A 14113-nucleotide genomic window follows, 5' to 3' on the forward strand; every position below is an offset into this window, starting at 1 on the left:
GGATACGGAGCTGCTGTGGCTCCCCCGGCTTTACGGGGTGGAGGGAACGGGTTTATATTTGAGGAGGGGGCAGTTGTGTGCTGGCTGGGGGGAGGATCAGCTGCTTTGTGCTTCAAGGCAGAGCAGGGAGGTGATGAGGACACTGAGGCAGCTGGTGAGGGGCTCAGTGTTCTGCCAGAGGAAGGGGCTTCTGCACCCCCCCGGGGTCAGGGGGGGGGTCTCGAGCTGTGCTGCCCCAGCCCTGGTGTGTGCGTTTCTCTGACGGCTCTCAGGGCTGAGCTGCCGCAGCCTGTCAGGGGTTGGAGGGGCCGTGGTGGGGACACTTCGGGGCTCCGGTGGGGGCTTTGTGGGGTGGTTTTCCTTTCCAAGCAAACCCTTTTCCCTCTGTGGGCTCCCTTCCCTGCGAGATGGCATTAGCGAAGGGCAGGATCGAGCCCGCTCCTGGTGTAAACCAGGAGCGTGTTTATTCCAGCATTTCCCTGGAAGATGCAGAGCAAGCTCAGCTCCGCAGTGGAGCCAAAGGAGTGGATCCAGCTGGAGGTGAGGGGTCTGCTTGCAGCCCCCCGGCTCCATTGCAGGCTGCTTTTTAGCTGGATCTGATGTTTGCTCCTGCCGATGTGGTTTGGCCGTCTGCAGGGATATCACCAGGCTCATCCCTGGAGCTGGGGCTGCACGGCGGGCAGGGCTGGGAAAAAAAATATTTAAGCCATTTGCACCTGCTCTGGGATCATCGGAGACCCCGGAGCCGGTCACGGGAAGGACCAGCTGCTTGTCTCGGTGGGGATTTTCAGGAGGGGGAGAGGTTTTCTTGCTGCGCCTTTGCAAAGAAGGGGCTCAGTGTGGTCCCTTCTGCAGGTGGGGGAACTGAGGCACGGCGTGTCCGTGTTCAGCTGAGCTGGGAGGAATCGAGGTACCCCGGTCACGGTCCTCCCACTGCCTTGGGGTGCTCTCGTCTCCTTCCTGCAGCCTTCAAACTTTTGCAGCTCGTTAGGATTTCGCAGTGACTGAGCTGTCGGTGCCGGCCCGTTGTGCTTGTCATGGAGGGGACCAGGGTGGTGTTGGGAGGCACTTGCTGACCCTCCAAACCGAGTGATCCGGGGGGTCTTGCGGTGCCAGTGGGCTGTGACAGGGACCTGTGATTGTCCCCGGTGGGATTTGCCAGCCCCATCTCGCCTCTCTGGGCTCTTTGCGGTAAAACACGGAGCCTTTCCCTGCTGGAAGCCTGTGGCCACGAGCAGGCTGGGCCCCGGGGCAGCGGGTTGTGCAGGCTCAGCTATTTCCCTCCTCCTCTTGCCTTCCCTGATAAGAAAGGTGGATGTGGCACTCGGGGACATGGTGGCCTTGGAAGCGCTGGGGAAGCAGCTGAACTCGATCTTTTCCAACCTAAATAATTCCACAAAGCGCAGCTCTGCTCCTCTGCACTGCACCCCAAAACTTCAGCAACGAGCTGCCCTCCAGGGGTCCCCAAGGCTGTGTCCCCCCAGCCTGTGTCCCCCTACATTCCCAGGCTGTTTTCCAGCGGTGGGGACACGCGTTGGGGACAGGCAGCCGAGGTGCTGCCTGGCACTCCTGCCGGAATTATGCGGAAGCTGTTTGCGCTCGGCTTCGACTTCGTTAGCGGCAATTAAGCAAATAAAAAAACATTTGGGTTTGCAGCTTCCACTCGGGAGGCTGGGATTGCCGGGGAGCATTGGACTGCGGTTGGTGGCGGCTCTGGCGGCACCAGGACCAGTTATGGGGGGGATTAGGGGGATGGTTGCTGGTTGTGGTGATGAACCCCTTGCTGGGGGTCAGCCTTGGGGCCCCTCAGGCGTCCTGTCGCCCCCCAGACAGCGCTGGCAGGAGGTGGCAGGGCTGACCCCGACCCCGGCGCGGCGGTGCCGTCTCGGTTGAGTGAATGGGAACAGCCAAGCAGACGCCGTTTCCAGGGCTGGGATTGGGGTCGGGAGCAGAGCAGCCCCTCGGCGTCCCTCCCTCCCTCCCTGGCCGTTAACTGTCGGGGGGGTCTCTCGGGGATGCTGGGAGAGGGGGATGAGCGGGATGCTCTGCCTGTGCCTCGGGGTGGGGGTCAGGAGCGGGGTGGCCCCTCCTGCTGCTGGGGGACAGGGTCAGTGTTTTGAGCTCTCCGGTGCCTCATCCTGCTCTTCCAGCGCTTTTCCCGGTGGTTATTTCCCTCCACCTGGCTGCCCAGGGCTCTCCCATGCCAAGGCATTTTTTTTCTTCCCAGCCCTCCTTCACCGAGCTCACAAAATGTGCGAGAACGTTACATTTTCCTTGTCAGGCTTGGTTTGTTGTTTTTTTTTTCCTTCCTGCCTGTTTTGCCGTGCCAGGGAAGAGGCTCTTTCTCTTGTTTGCTCCTTCGTGTGTGTTTTTAATGCCCTGGGAGTGCCATGCCCTTTTCCAGAGCACCCAGACAGTGCAAACACCCCTCGGGCTCCTGCGTCGGGATGCTCCGGAAAATCCTGTTGACGTGCCCAAGTGTGCCCAGGGCAGAGGTTTCTGGCTCCCAAGCCCTTGGCTTCCCAGTGTCCCCTCTCCACACACCGGAGTGTGGTGGATTTTCACCATCTCTGAGGGTGAAGCTGAATTTAGGGATGTTCCAAGTGATGCTGATGCTCCTGGATGGACCTGTCCCTCTGGCTCCGTATCTGCAGCTCCGTGGTGGAGCCTGGCAATGACTGTTGGGTTTTTTTTTTCCCCCCATCAAGACTTACAGTTGTATTTGTTTCATTTTTACCCTTTTCTTCTTGTTCCAAAACTCCTGTTTCATGTTTTTTCCCCTGGGTGCCTGGACCTGCCCTGGCCTCTGGAACAGGGATGCTGGTGAGTCACCTCCTGGCCCTCACTGCACATTTTTCCCTTTGTTATCCAAACTAAGACAAACCAGCTCTATTCCAGCTTCCCTGGGAGCTTTCCCAGAGCAGAGCCCAGCAGGATCAGCACCCTGGGGGAGCAGGGACACCTCCTGGAAGACCAAGGCAGGTGCTTTTTGGTGGCTTTAACCCCTGTCCTGGCTGTGACAACCTGCCTGTTGATGTTGGTTTTTCCCCTGATTGCACCCGGGATGGAGCTTTTCCATCATTTCATCACCCCATCCTTGCTCTGCAGAGGGGCTGAGAGCCCTGACCACCCCAAAACACCCCATAAAAATCCTCTCCTGGCTGCAGCCCCTCTCCAGGGATTTGCTGCTTTGCTTTTGGCAGCTGTGTGAGGGTTAAGCATGAGGGGCTGGAAGCAGAGGAAGGCAAATCCCTGCTGCATCCCTGGGAGCTGGGAGGTAGCACAGGCTCTGGAGAGCCTTATCAACGTGGCCCTGCCATCTGCCTGCCTAAACCTCCATAAATAAGCTTTTTAGTAATCTATTATTAACATGCACTATAATTGTCTTATTAGACATGTCTGGGAACCTTTAGTTACTGTGTGATTAAATGTCAGGATTCCCAAACCTCCTCTCTCCCATGGCAGCTCGGGATTTGCTTTGCAGCGTTCCATGGATCCTGCTCTCCTATTCCAGCCTGGAGACCCCCCCCCCCCCCCAGCTTGCAGTTGGTGAAACTGAGGCTTTCCCCTCTGGACAAGGAGGATTCCCAACAATTAATCCCCCGGAGCTAATTGCCTCCTCGTTGGCAGCCTTAAAATAAATAAGTCCTGGAGATGGAGCTTTTCCTTTCCGCTGCAGGTGGCCTGGCAGAAGCTGCTGCTGCTTTTCCCTGTGCTGGGATGGATGTGGGTGGGTGATGGGTTGGGAGAGAAGGGGGTGCCAGCCTGGCTGGAGGGGACCTGGGGACACAGGACCTGCTTTTCCTTGCCGGGTGAAGGGCATCTCTGGGGAGGCAGGAGGAGGGATGTGGAGCTGGCAGGTGCTGGAGGGACTTTCCTGGGTGTTCCCTGAGCTGTTTGCTTTCCTGGCCCTGGAAGCAGGAGCTTCTACACTCTGTGCCCACATCAAAAGCCAAAGTGCAGCTGCTGGAAGGCAGAGGCAGAAGAGCCTGTGGGGCAGCCCTGTGCCCCTCACCACTGCCAGCACTGGGGGTGGCTGTCACACACCAGCTGCCCTTTGGGCTGTTATTTTATTTAGTTTTCTTAACTCAGGAGTGTTTTTCCTGCTTGCTGGGTGGTTGTGGGCTGCAGTTTGTTCCCTGGCTGCTCCAGGTCCTGCCTGGGTGTCACAGCCCTGGTTTGCAGCACCTGCCTGGGCACTGGTGTGGGGGGGACACATGCCCATGGGTTTAACCAGAGGTTTAAGGGGCTCAGGCTCTGTACCCTCATTTTTCTCACCTGCAGAGTGAATCCAAGCATGGATTGTGGTGAGCCAGATGGGGCTGTCCCCGTTTCCTCCCCTGGGTACCTTTGCCTGGGTGCTGGTGCTCTGCTCACTGCAGGAGCAGGATGGGAAAGCTCCCCCTTCCTCCTGCCCCCCTTGCTGTGGGGTGCAGAGGGTTGTGGGGGCTCTTCCTGTGGGATTCCCAGCCTTTGGAGTGCTTCTTGCTCCAAAGTGGAGCCTGGGCTGCAGTGGGAATGCAGGGAGAGTGATGCTGCTGCAGTTTGGGGTTCAGTGGGGCTGTGGGGTCCTGCTGTGTGACCCCACACTGTGTGTGACAGAGTCACAGCTGGCGGGAGCCTCCTGACTGTGTTTGCCCATAAATTTGTCATTTTCTGACCTTTCTGCCTCCCAAAGTGCTCCAGATGTTGAGGAGACAGGAGCTGGGTGAGGGCTGGGGGGTGCTTGGCACCCCTTTGGCCCCCGGCTTTCCCCCTCCCCCCCAGTGTCCTGCAGTGGGTCTGGTGGCCCCAACTCAGTGAGTGGGCTCTGGGCAGCCCCACTGCTGATGGGGGAGCAGGGACATGCCTGCCATGCAGCCCCTGCCCAGGGACCCCTCTGCCCACCCAGAGGAGACCCCTGGAAGCTGGGGAAAGCCCCCATCCTCACCAGGGGTGCAGTGGGGAGCAGAGCATTGCAATGGGGGGTGGAAGTGTATTGCACCTGGAGCAACTGCCTGAATATTTTTGTCATACACTATTTTTGATGCCTTTTTTTTTTTTTAATTTGACTTGAAAAATACTGGCCAACTGCCTATGACAGGGTGGCAGTGCTGGAGCCCTCCCTGGCTCCACAGGGTTGCCAGAGGGTTCATCCTTCCCTGAGGGTCCATCCTTTCCTGCTCTGGGGCTGTGCTGGTGCTGGGCTCTGCCCCAGTGCCCCCCCACCATGGGCTGGGGAATCCTAAACCCCAAATAAGCCACTGCTTTGGTTTCCTGGACTCCCATGTGGATCTGACCTTTCTTGGCATTGTTAAGTTAATCAGGGTGGTGGCTGGGATGTGGTGGCTGGAGGTGCTCTGAGCTCTCCCAGACAGGACAAGGGGACAGGGACATCGATGACCTGATGAGTCTTAACGAGGCCACTGTCCCCAAGGCTTTGTTTGGTGCCTGTGGGTGCAGAGATGAGCCTGGTGTGCTGCTCCCTGCTGGAGATCCTCAGCCTAATTAGCCCACTTAGCCCATCTGGGGAGCAGAGGGGGTCTCATATCCAATGTGTTTCACCCTACAACTGGACCATCAGCTGCTGAATGGGTCCCCCGGAGCAGGATGTCCCCCGGAGCAGGATGTCATCCAGAGGCCAATCTGGAAGAGCAGCTGAATCAGTTGCTGTGGTCCAGCTGCTCCCCCAGTGTGGGGGCTCATCCTTGGGGTGCTGCCTGAGGGCTCTTCCTGCTGTCTGCCAGGAGATGGTGGGAATGGCCCTTTGTCCCAGGAGCTGAAGGGGCTGGAGCATCACTGGCTCCTGAGGTGCAGGGATGGACTGTGGCAGACTGCATTTCCGTGCTCGGATGGGTTTGGAGGTGTCCATGGAGCTGCTGGAGTCTTGGGAATACTCTGCAGGGCTCCTCCTGGAGGTGCAGCCCCCTCTCTGTGCTGTGCTGTGTGGCCCTGGTGCTTTAATTCCCCCCAGATCCTGAGCCGGGCTGGTGGAGGGTTCAACAGCAGCAATTCCCAAGCCCGGTCAGGAAGCCCAGGCAGATCCACCCAAGGACTGTGTCTGCTCCAAAATCCCTGCTGCTGGAAGCAGTGTAGTTAACAGCATAAATACTCATCACTTTAATTACTGGATGCTGCAGCTTGGTTAATTGAATTAGCTAAGGTGGGTGATCGCCCCCCCAGCATGTTGAAGTCCCTGCTGGGACATCTGGTTTTGGTGGCCAGGGGGCACCTGATGGAGGTGGATTCCAGAGCTTTCCAGGGTGTTTTTGGGGAAGGAGCAGCTTGGAGGTGACTCTTGAAGCCCCCTCCCAGTGCCATGGATGTGGTGCAGGTTCAACCACTGCCCTTCTGAGTCCCCTCCCAAGGACTCTCCTATTTCTGTTATTACTTCTACTTATTTTTACTGTATTTCCATCTGTCTGCTGAGTGATAATATCCCATTGATTTTCTGCAGCCAGCAACCAGCTTGCTTTCCCTGGATTATAACAATATTAGGCTAAAGCAGCACATCCCCACATTGGGCTATTTCTCTTTATATTAACTGAACTTTTTATTTAGTCTCTCGCCCAGGCTCCTGCCTGGGGAGCTGCTGCTCACCGTGCCTGCCTCTCAATGACATTTCTCCGTGCAAGGGGCCATCTCCTGCCCTCCTTCCCATGGGATGGCTGGGGCTGGTGGCTGCAGGTGGTCAGGGATGGGAGCTGGAATCTGTCCAGGGCAGGATGTGTGCAGGGAGGGGGTGAAAGGTGCTGTGCATTGGGGTTACAGGGTGTTGTGTGCACTTCTGGCACTGCAGGACCTCTTCAGTTATTCCTGCAGAATTCGTGTAATCCCAGAGTTTTTGCTGGAATGGGTCAAGGATACTGCAGGGAGTGGGCACCTGCCTGTGTCTCAGCTGGGTTTTTATAGGGCCTATGAAAATAAAGAGGGCAGGGATGGACTTTGAGCAGCTTTGCAGAGAAAAGAGAAATTTGATTTTTTTTTTTTTCTTAACCATTTGTGCAGCCAGTGCTGGAGGGGAGGTAATAAAGGCAATAAATGAAATAAATAAGAGCTGTTGAGGGAAAGGCACCATCCACAGGCTGCTGTGACTCTGGATGTACAACGTGCTGTCCCTGAGTGGGGTGGCTTTTATACCTGCTGTCTGTGTGGGTGCCTTCACCCAGGACCTGAGGACATGATCTTAAAGGGATTTTAACCTCTGGGAGCACTGGGTGGCACTGGGATGATGGTGGAGACCATGAGATGAGTTTGCTGGAGCTGCTGGTTTTTGCCTCAGGGATGGATGGATGGATGGATGGATAGGTGGATGCCCAAGCTGTCACTGGCTGGGGGTGGCTCAGCCAAATTCATGGACTGGTAAAAACAAACCTGTTTTTTTTTTGGGGGGCTCAAGTAGCCATATCCCCAAATTTGCCTGTCCAACACACAGTCCCATTGAGCACAGGAATCCTTTTGATTCCCCCATGGAGGCTTCTGCTGGTGCCTTTAAGCTCCCAGCAGATCCATAGCAAAGGGTCCAGCTGAGCCCCCAGCACTGGCAGCCAGACACAGAAGTGATTGATGTGCCCACGTCAGCCCCGTTGTCACCTTCCACCCTTGGTGTCAGCCTGCCCACAGTGCTTTTCCTGGCCCTTCTGGTGACACAGAAGGAGGAGGAGGATGTTGACCTGGATTTTGGATGTGCTCCTCTTCCTCCCCTCTTTATTCCTCCCCAGGGCTGGGAGCAGGGCTGGGCACGGTGGGGATTGTCTGGCTGGGTGGTTTTTCTGGGCAAGGGCTTTTTGACAGCACAAGTGGCTCCTTTCTCTGCCCTGAAAGGCCATAAATAACCCTCAGAGCTGCCCCCTGAGGCTCTCCCAGCACTGGCACGTGATCCATCAGGGGCAGGATTAGCCCACCAGCGCTGAGCTCCCACATCCATCACTGTGGAGACATGGACCCCGAGGGCAGGACCGAGGGTTCTCCCCATCTTTATCCCCTGAAAAGTGGGGTTGGTTTGGAAAACTTGCTCTTTCCCGTGATTTCTGCAGCTGGAGTTTGGTGTTGGAGCCCCTCCAGGGTTGTGGTGATGCCGCTGCTGCATCCTGGGGCAGCTGCTTTCCCTCGTGCCAAGGGAATATCTGTGTCTTCAGGCATTCCCTGGAAGCAGCTCAGGGCTGTGTCACTCTTGGGGCTCTCAGCCCTGGTCTCTCTGGGTCCATGGGAATGTGGGTGGATAGTCCTCAGCAGGGATGTGGGGCCCTGATGGTAATAAAGGAGCCCGGGGGGAGTTTTTTTCCCTTTTATTTTTCACTTTATTTTAATTCCCCCCCCCCCGGGGCCCCCCCCCCCAGCTCCACAGCCCAGGAGCTGGAATTGCACATGAACGATCCATAGAGGCAGGATGGAGGTTTCCAAAGGCCTGCCTTGTTTTTTCTCCCCATGGAGTGGAAGAGGCAGCCCCAATGATGTTAATTAAGTGATGGTTCATTAAGAAAGCACTTGTGCTGTGGGTTTAGTGGCCTCCTGGCTGCGGAGCTTGAGGGTGTTTTTGTGCTGCAGGGGGGGCACAAGGGATGCTGGTCCTTTCTTGGATGGATCCAGATGCTTGTCTGGGTTTTCTCTCCAAGCTGGATTCCTCAGTGCCAAAGGATTCCCAGCCCCTCGTAGCACCATCCCCCTGGGAAGGGCAGGAACAGCCCTTGAGTGGGGTGTTGAATTCACACATCCAGCTCTGGGGTTAAAACCTCCTGGCTTGTGCCCCCCCCCAGCACTGCTCCAGAACAGCCAGGGAGGTGCATTCCAGGGCGGCATTCCTGGTGGAATCTGTGTTGGGATGATGCAGCACCCTGGTCCCAGTGATGCTGATTCCCCTGGAGCTGCTTTGGCTGTGGGATGGAAGAGGAGCTGCATCTGGCAGCTGGATGTGCCCCAAAAAAGGGCTCTGGCAAGATTAGTTCCTGCCCCTTTGCTTTTTAAATGCATCTTCACCATAAAGTGACCAAGTGTGGCACACGTGGTCCTTGCCCAAGCACAAGCCATCCCTGTGGCATTCCAAACCCTTGCAGTTGTATTTTCCCAGTTGTATTTGCTTCGGGATGCCTGTAATGAATCCAGATTTCCCAAATCTCCCCCATCCCCAGGGTCCTTTGAAGGCTGCTGGGACTGGGAGGTTTGACACCTCCACGGGGACCTGCAGGTAAAAACCATGAAGAGTCTTCAGCAGCCAGAAAAAAAATTAAAAAAAGAAAGAAAAAAAAAAAGAGATTTATGTCTTCTGTAGTTGGTGGCAGATGGATATTGTTCTCCTAGTCCTGAGCTTTCCAAACACTGAGGTTATCAGGCATAAGTGACTTATTATGCAAATCCTTCTGTCTTAATATCTGGCTGCTCTCTCCCTGGAATTGCATTGGCCAAACCCCACGCGTTCCTGGAGCTGCTAATGTTTACACATTAGCTCCTTTGGCTAATAGACAAGGCTTCAAGTTGCAAATTGATGTTTCTTACAGCTGAGCAAATTATTTTTCTATTAAATACAATATTTAAAATGATTTGGAGCACCAAAACAAACTACTGGTGAGAATTTTAATGGTACTGCTTTCCATGTTGTTCTAATCAGCTTTTATCAGGGCTGAGAAGTCAGTTAATTGTTTTTGGTTTGGTTTTTTTTTTTTAAATGTTTCTGTTTGGCAGAATTGGGGAACAAGTTGCAGAGGGAGGGGGTTTATTGGAGGGGTGTGTAATGCACAAAACAACTTTCAGACCCCTGTGAGTGAGCAAAGGGCAGCTAAGGAGGGATTCAGCTCCTCTTTGCCTGGACTAGAAGAGGTTTTTACCACTTCTGAGACAGAAATCCTGGGAGATTTGGGCTTGGCCATGGAGCTGTTGGGGTCCCTGTGTTGCTCTCACTGGAAATGCTGCAGCACAGGACCCGCTCCCCGCCTGGGTTTTCTCTCCAAGCTGGATTCCTCAGTGCCAAAGGATTCCCAGACTCTGTGGCATCATCCCCCTGCGAAGTCTGAGCCCTTCCCAGATGTAAGTGGGGTTTGTGCTCCCGTATCCCTGAACCTCAGCCTGGGGAATGCTGTGTGTGGAATCACAGCGGGTGAGGGTGTCTAATTTTAGACGGATTGCAGGATGTGTTCCCTGCCAGCACCCGGGAAAAGCGGCTCCCAGCGTTTCCTTCCCAGGGCACGTTCCCGTGGGAGTGTGCCAAGGAAATCACCTTTAAATAGCAGCTGGGATGGGAGAGGTGGGAGGCTGGCTCTGCTCCACAGGGGTGCTGGGGAAGGGATGGCACCTCGCGGGGGATCCACGGCAGCTGAGGTGCTGTATCCCAGAAAACCCCGGCTCCCCGGGCTTCCTGCCATCCCTGGGGAATGGTGCCAAGGCTGCTGGTGTTATGGCACTTCACCAAATCACCCCCGTGCCTCAGTTTCCCCATTTGCAGCAGCACTTGAACCGTTTTTCCTGTGTAAGGAGCTTCGTCCTGTGGTGCAGGAGAAGCATCTTCCTCACGTGCATTTAAGAGGAGAGGCCATGGGTGGGATATTCTGGGGCTGTGTGCCTCCAGCTCCATCCCTGCTCCTGGGAAGCAGGGAAAGCTGTGGATTTGGGTGACAGAGGAGCTCTGCTCACCCCCTGCCACGTTGGTGTGATTGGGTGATGGTGATGGTGGGTCAGTGGTCACAGCCCTTGAATGTTTGCATGGAACCACTTGGCTGTTGGGGAGATGTGTGGTGGGTCCTGTGGAAATCCCACTGATTTCCTGCTGATAATTACCTGGGATGGGGGGCAGGAGCTGCTGGAAAAGGCCAGGGCTAAAAAACTGACCTTGACTCCGCAAGGTGTTGGCTCCCCTGGCTGGCACCTGTGCCATGGGGTGGAGTCTTGTGCCACTCAGGCTTATGCCCCAGGATGCTGCACCCCAGAGGTGACCGTGGGGCTAATCCAGTCCTGGCTGAGCCAAGATGGGAGCAAAATGGGCTTTTTTCCATCAGTAAATCTTGGGCACCCAAGGAGGGCAACGCCACCACCCAGACCCCTCAGGGCATCGTCTGATGGGGATGTTACACTAATAACACACCAAAAAGGGGACAGGCTTTATAAAAAATGGGTTTATACTCAGAATTTTAGCAAGTGCAGCATCCCCAGAGCTATGAAATAGGGGCAGGTGCCCAAGATCCCATCGTGGGTGGTGCTGGGCTGTGATCCCATCGTGGGTGGTGCTGGGCTGTGATCCCATCGTGGATGGTGCTGGGCTGCCCTTTGGCACAGGAGCCTTTTCAAGGCTGCTCTGTGGAAGAAAAGAGAAGCCCGTGGAGCAAGTCCCACGGTGCAGGAGGTTAAACAGAAAAGGTTTAAGTGTGTAATTAACTTTGAAGCGAGAGGAGCGGAGCCTCGGCGGATGAAAGGGCTCGGGCTGGGCTGTGGGCAGGCGGCCGCGTTCCTCGGTGGCCACGGAGAATTAATTAGATGCTGTCCTTTGTACTTGGCTCTTTTGGTCTTTCTTTTCCTCCCTCTCCTTTGTGAATCCCTGTGCTTTCCTCCTCTCCATCCCTGTGGAGGGGGATGCTGGGTGGCAGCGGTTCCCAAGGGGTGCTGAGTGGCAGCAGGGCCCTTCTCCCTGGTAAATCCACTAAGCCGCCTCTTTTTCTTTCTTTTTTAAGAAAATTTAGTTCATCTGGCGTTTAACCTTCGTGTTCTGCTCCCCTCTGCCCACTGTGGTGGTACCCAGGGGGATGCTGAGCAGCACTGCTACCAGGCTCCCTGGCAGACCCCTCAAGCCATCTTTTTTGACTTTCTTTTTAAATAATTTTGCTTCATCTGGTGTTTAACCCCTGTGTTAGTGCTTGTCCCTCTGCTGCCTTCTGCTTGGGCACGTGATGGTGCCGTGGAGGTGGCAGCAGTACCCGGGGAGGAGGCTGAGCAGCACTGGTACCCATCTCCATGGCAAATCCCTCACACCACCTCTTTTTTCTTTCCTTTTTAAAAAATTTTGGTCTGTCTGGTGTTTAACCCCCACGTTGGAACTCGTCCCTCTTCTTCCCACTGCCTGGACACACCACAGAGTTTTGTTTATTTAGGGTGTTTAATGGGGTACATCTCATCCTTGGCATGGGATGCCTGTCATGCATGGGGCAGGCTCTGGATTTGGGGTGCTTTAGGGGTGTTCAGGCTTTGTCTTGGACACACAGCACACCCCCAGGAGCAGACCAGCAGCTCCCTGCAGTATTTTTAGCTGCTCTGGTGTTCAGATCACACCTACCTCACTCGTTTCCTTCACCTCCCCACCCCGAGCTGCTGTCACCCTGGCCTTGAGCCAGCACAGGGAACTGGGGGCTCCTTGTTTCCTCCTGGTGATTTTTAGGGCATATCCACACCCAGAGTAGTCTCATCCTGCTCCCACAGCCCCTGCCCTGAGCCCTTAGGATGGAGAAAACCCTTCTGTTGCTGCAGACGGGTATTTCAGATTCCAGTCTCCCTGCCCTCCTTGCAAACATGTCGATGAAACCTTAATTCTTTACACTCTGCTCTGGGTTTCTCCCCTTTGCCTTCACCCCCAGCCACCCTTGGAGCTGGGCTGTCAGCATTTAACTGCTCAGGTGTTAATTTTTATGCCCTTAATCTTATTGATGAAGGAGAACCTGCTTCTGCCCAGCCCTGTCCTTGGATGGGGAGAGAGACCAGCGCCAGGAGCATCCCATAGCTCATGGAAACCAAGGCTCTGCCAAACCCTTTGGATTTTTTCCCCATGTATACAAATCACAGACAAATTAGTCGGGGAGATGGAGTGGCCAGTGGAGCTGCCCTGGTTTTGTGCCGTGGATGGGAGGGAAGGCTCGTGCTGGGAAAAGCCAGAGCAATAAACCTGTCCGGGGAGGGAGATGGATGAGCTTGGCCAGCTGTGCCTTTGCCAGCAAAATATCTACTCTGTAATTGCATTTTAAACTTCTGGAGTCTTGTGGGTGGCCCAGGGTCCTGCTGAGGGGGGGGGAATGGAGCAGTGGGGAAACTGAGGCACGGGGTGGGTTGGTGGCAGCAGGATTTGGGTGGGTAGATGTCCCTTCCTCCTCCTCCTCCTGGGCTGCATCTCCCTGGATGTTTTCAGCAGCTGAGGGTAGTTTATCGGGGGGTAAAGGAACCACTTTTCCCTGTGTCTCTGCCAGCCTGGAGGGCTGTTTGTCTCCTCTTTGGTTTCTCAGACCAAAAAAAAAAAAATAATAAAAATAAACAACCCCAAGAACAAATTTCTGCCTCCAAGAATATCCCGCTCCAGAGCAGATCTTGGAAAGAAACACTCAGGCTTTTTTTTTTTTTTTCTTTTTTCTTTTCTCTTTTAAATCACTTGGCACTTAGTCTCTGCCACTGTTTTATTTTGAAATTTATTTTATTTTCTTCCCTTCCCGGGAAAGTTTGACAGATTTGTGCTTTTTTTTTCCCTCCCGTTGGAAAGTGCAGCCAAGTTTCAGACTATCTCTCTCTCTCTCTCTCTCTCTCTCTCGAATCCGACGCGTCTCGTGGCGAGAGCTGAGGACCCGGGGGCTGCAGTGCGGGGGCACATCCACACGTGGGCTGGGCAGACGCTCCATTTCGGGAAGGGTTGGAAGAAAGCTGTGATGTCTCGGTGCCTCCGGGCGTATGAACAGGAGAGAATTCGCTTTCGGTTTTCTTAAAAAGAGAAGTTTCATACGGTTCTGAGAGGGGGGGAAAAAAGCAGTCGGTGTGACAGAGCTGGAGCGTGCCCCTCGTGCTTTAAAAAAAATTAGCGCAAAGAGGAGGAAGAGCTCCAAAGATATGTAAAAGAGTTGGGAATTGTCGCTTTCTGGGCATTTTACGGGCTTTTTTCCCCTCGGTGTTTGTCTAAGTGATGCATCCAAGCATCCCCGAGCACAGGGAAGCACAACCCTTGTCGGCAGCAGCGAGGCCATTAACTGGCAAATCCCCTGGTGGTGGTGGGGAAATTACTGATGTAATTTGGGATAAAACGGGAAAAAAACACCAGCAGAAATAATCCCCTGGCCCGGCTCTGCTTTCCTGCCCTCCCATTAGGGGATATTTGCCCTTTGTTCGTTCCGCTTGCTCAGGGCTTTTTGAACACGCCTGCCCTGGTCAGCCCGGGGGCCCCTCGTCAGCCCAGGGCCCCCCC

Source organism: Corapipo altera, unplaced genomic scaffold (genome assembly GCF_003945725.1).
Source record: "Corapipo altera isolate COAL_440 unplaced genomic scaffold, ASM394572v1 201, whole genome shotgun sequence".
Lineage (NCBI taxonomy): Eukaryota > Metazoa > Chordata > Aves > Passeriformes > Pipridae > Corapipo > Corapipo altera.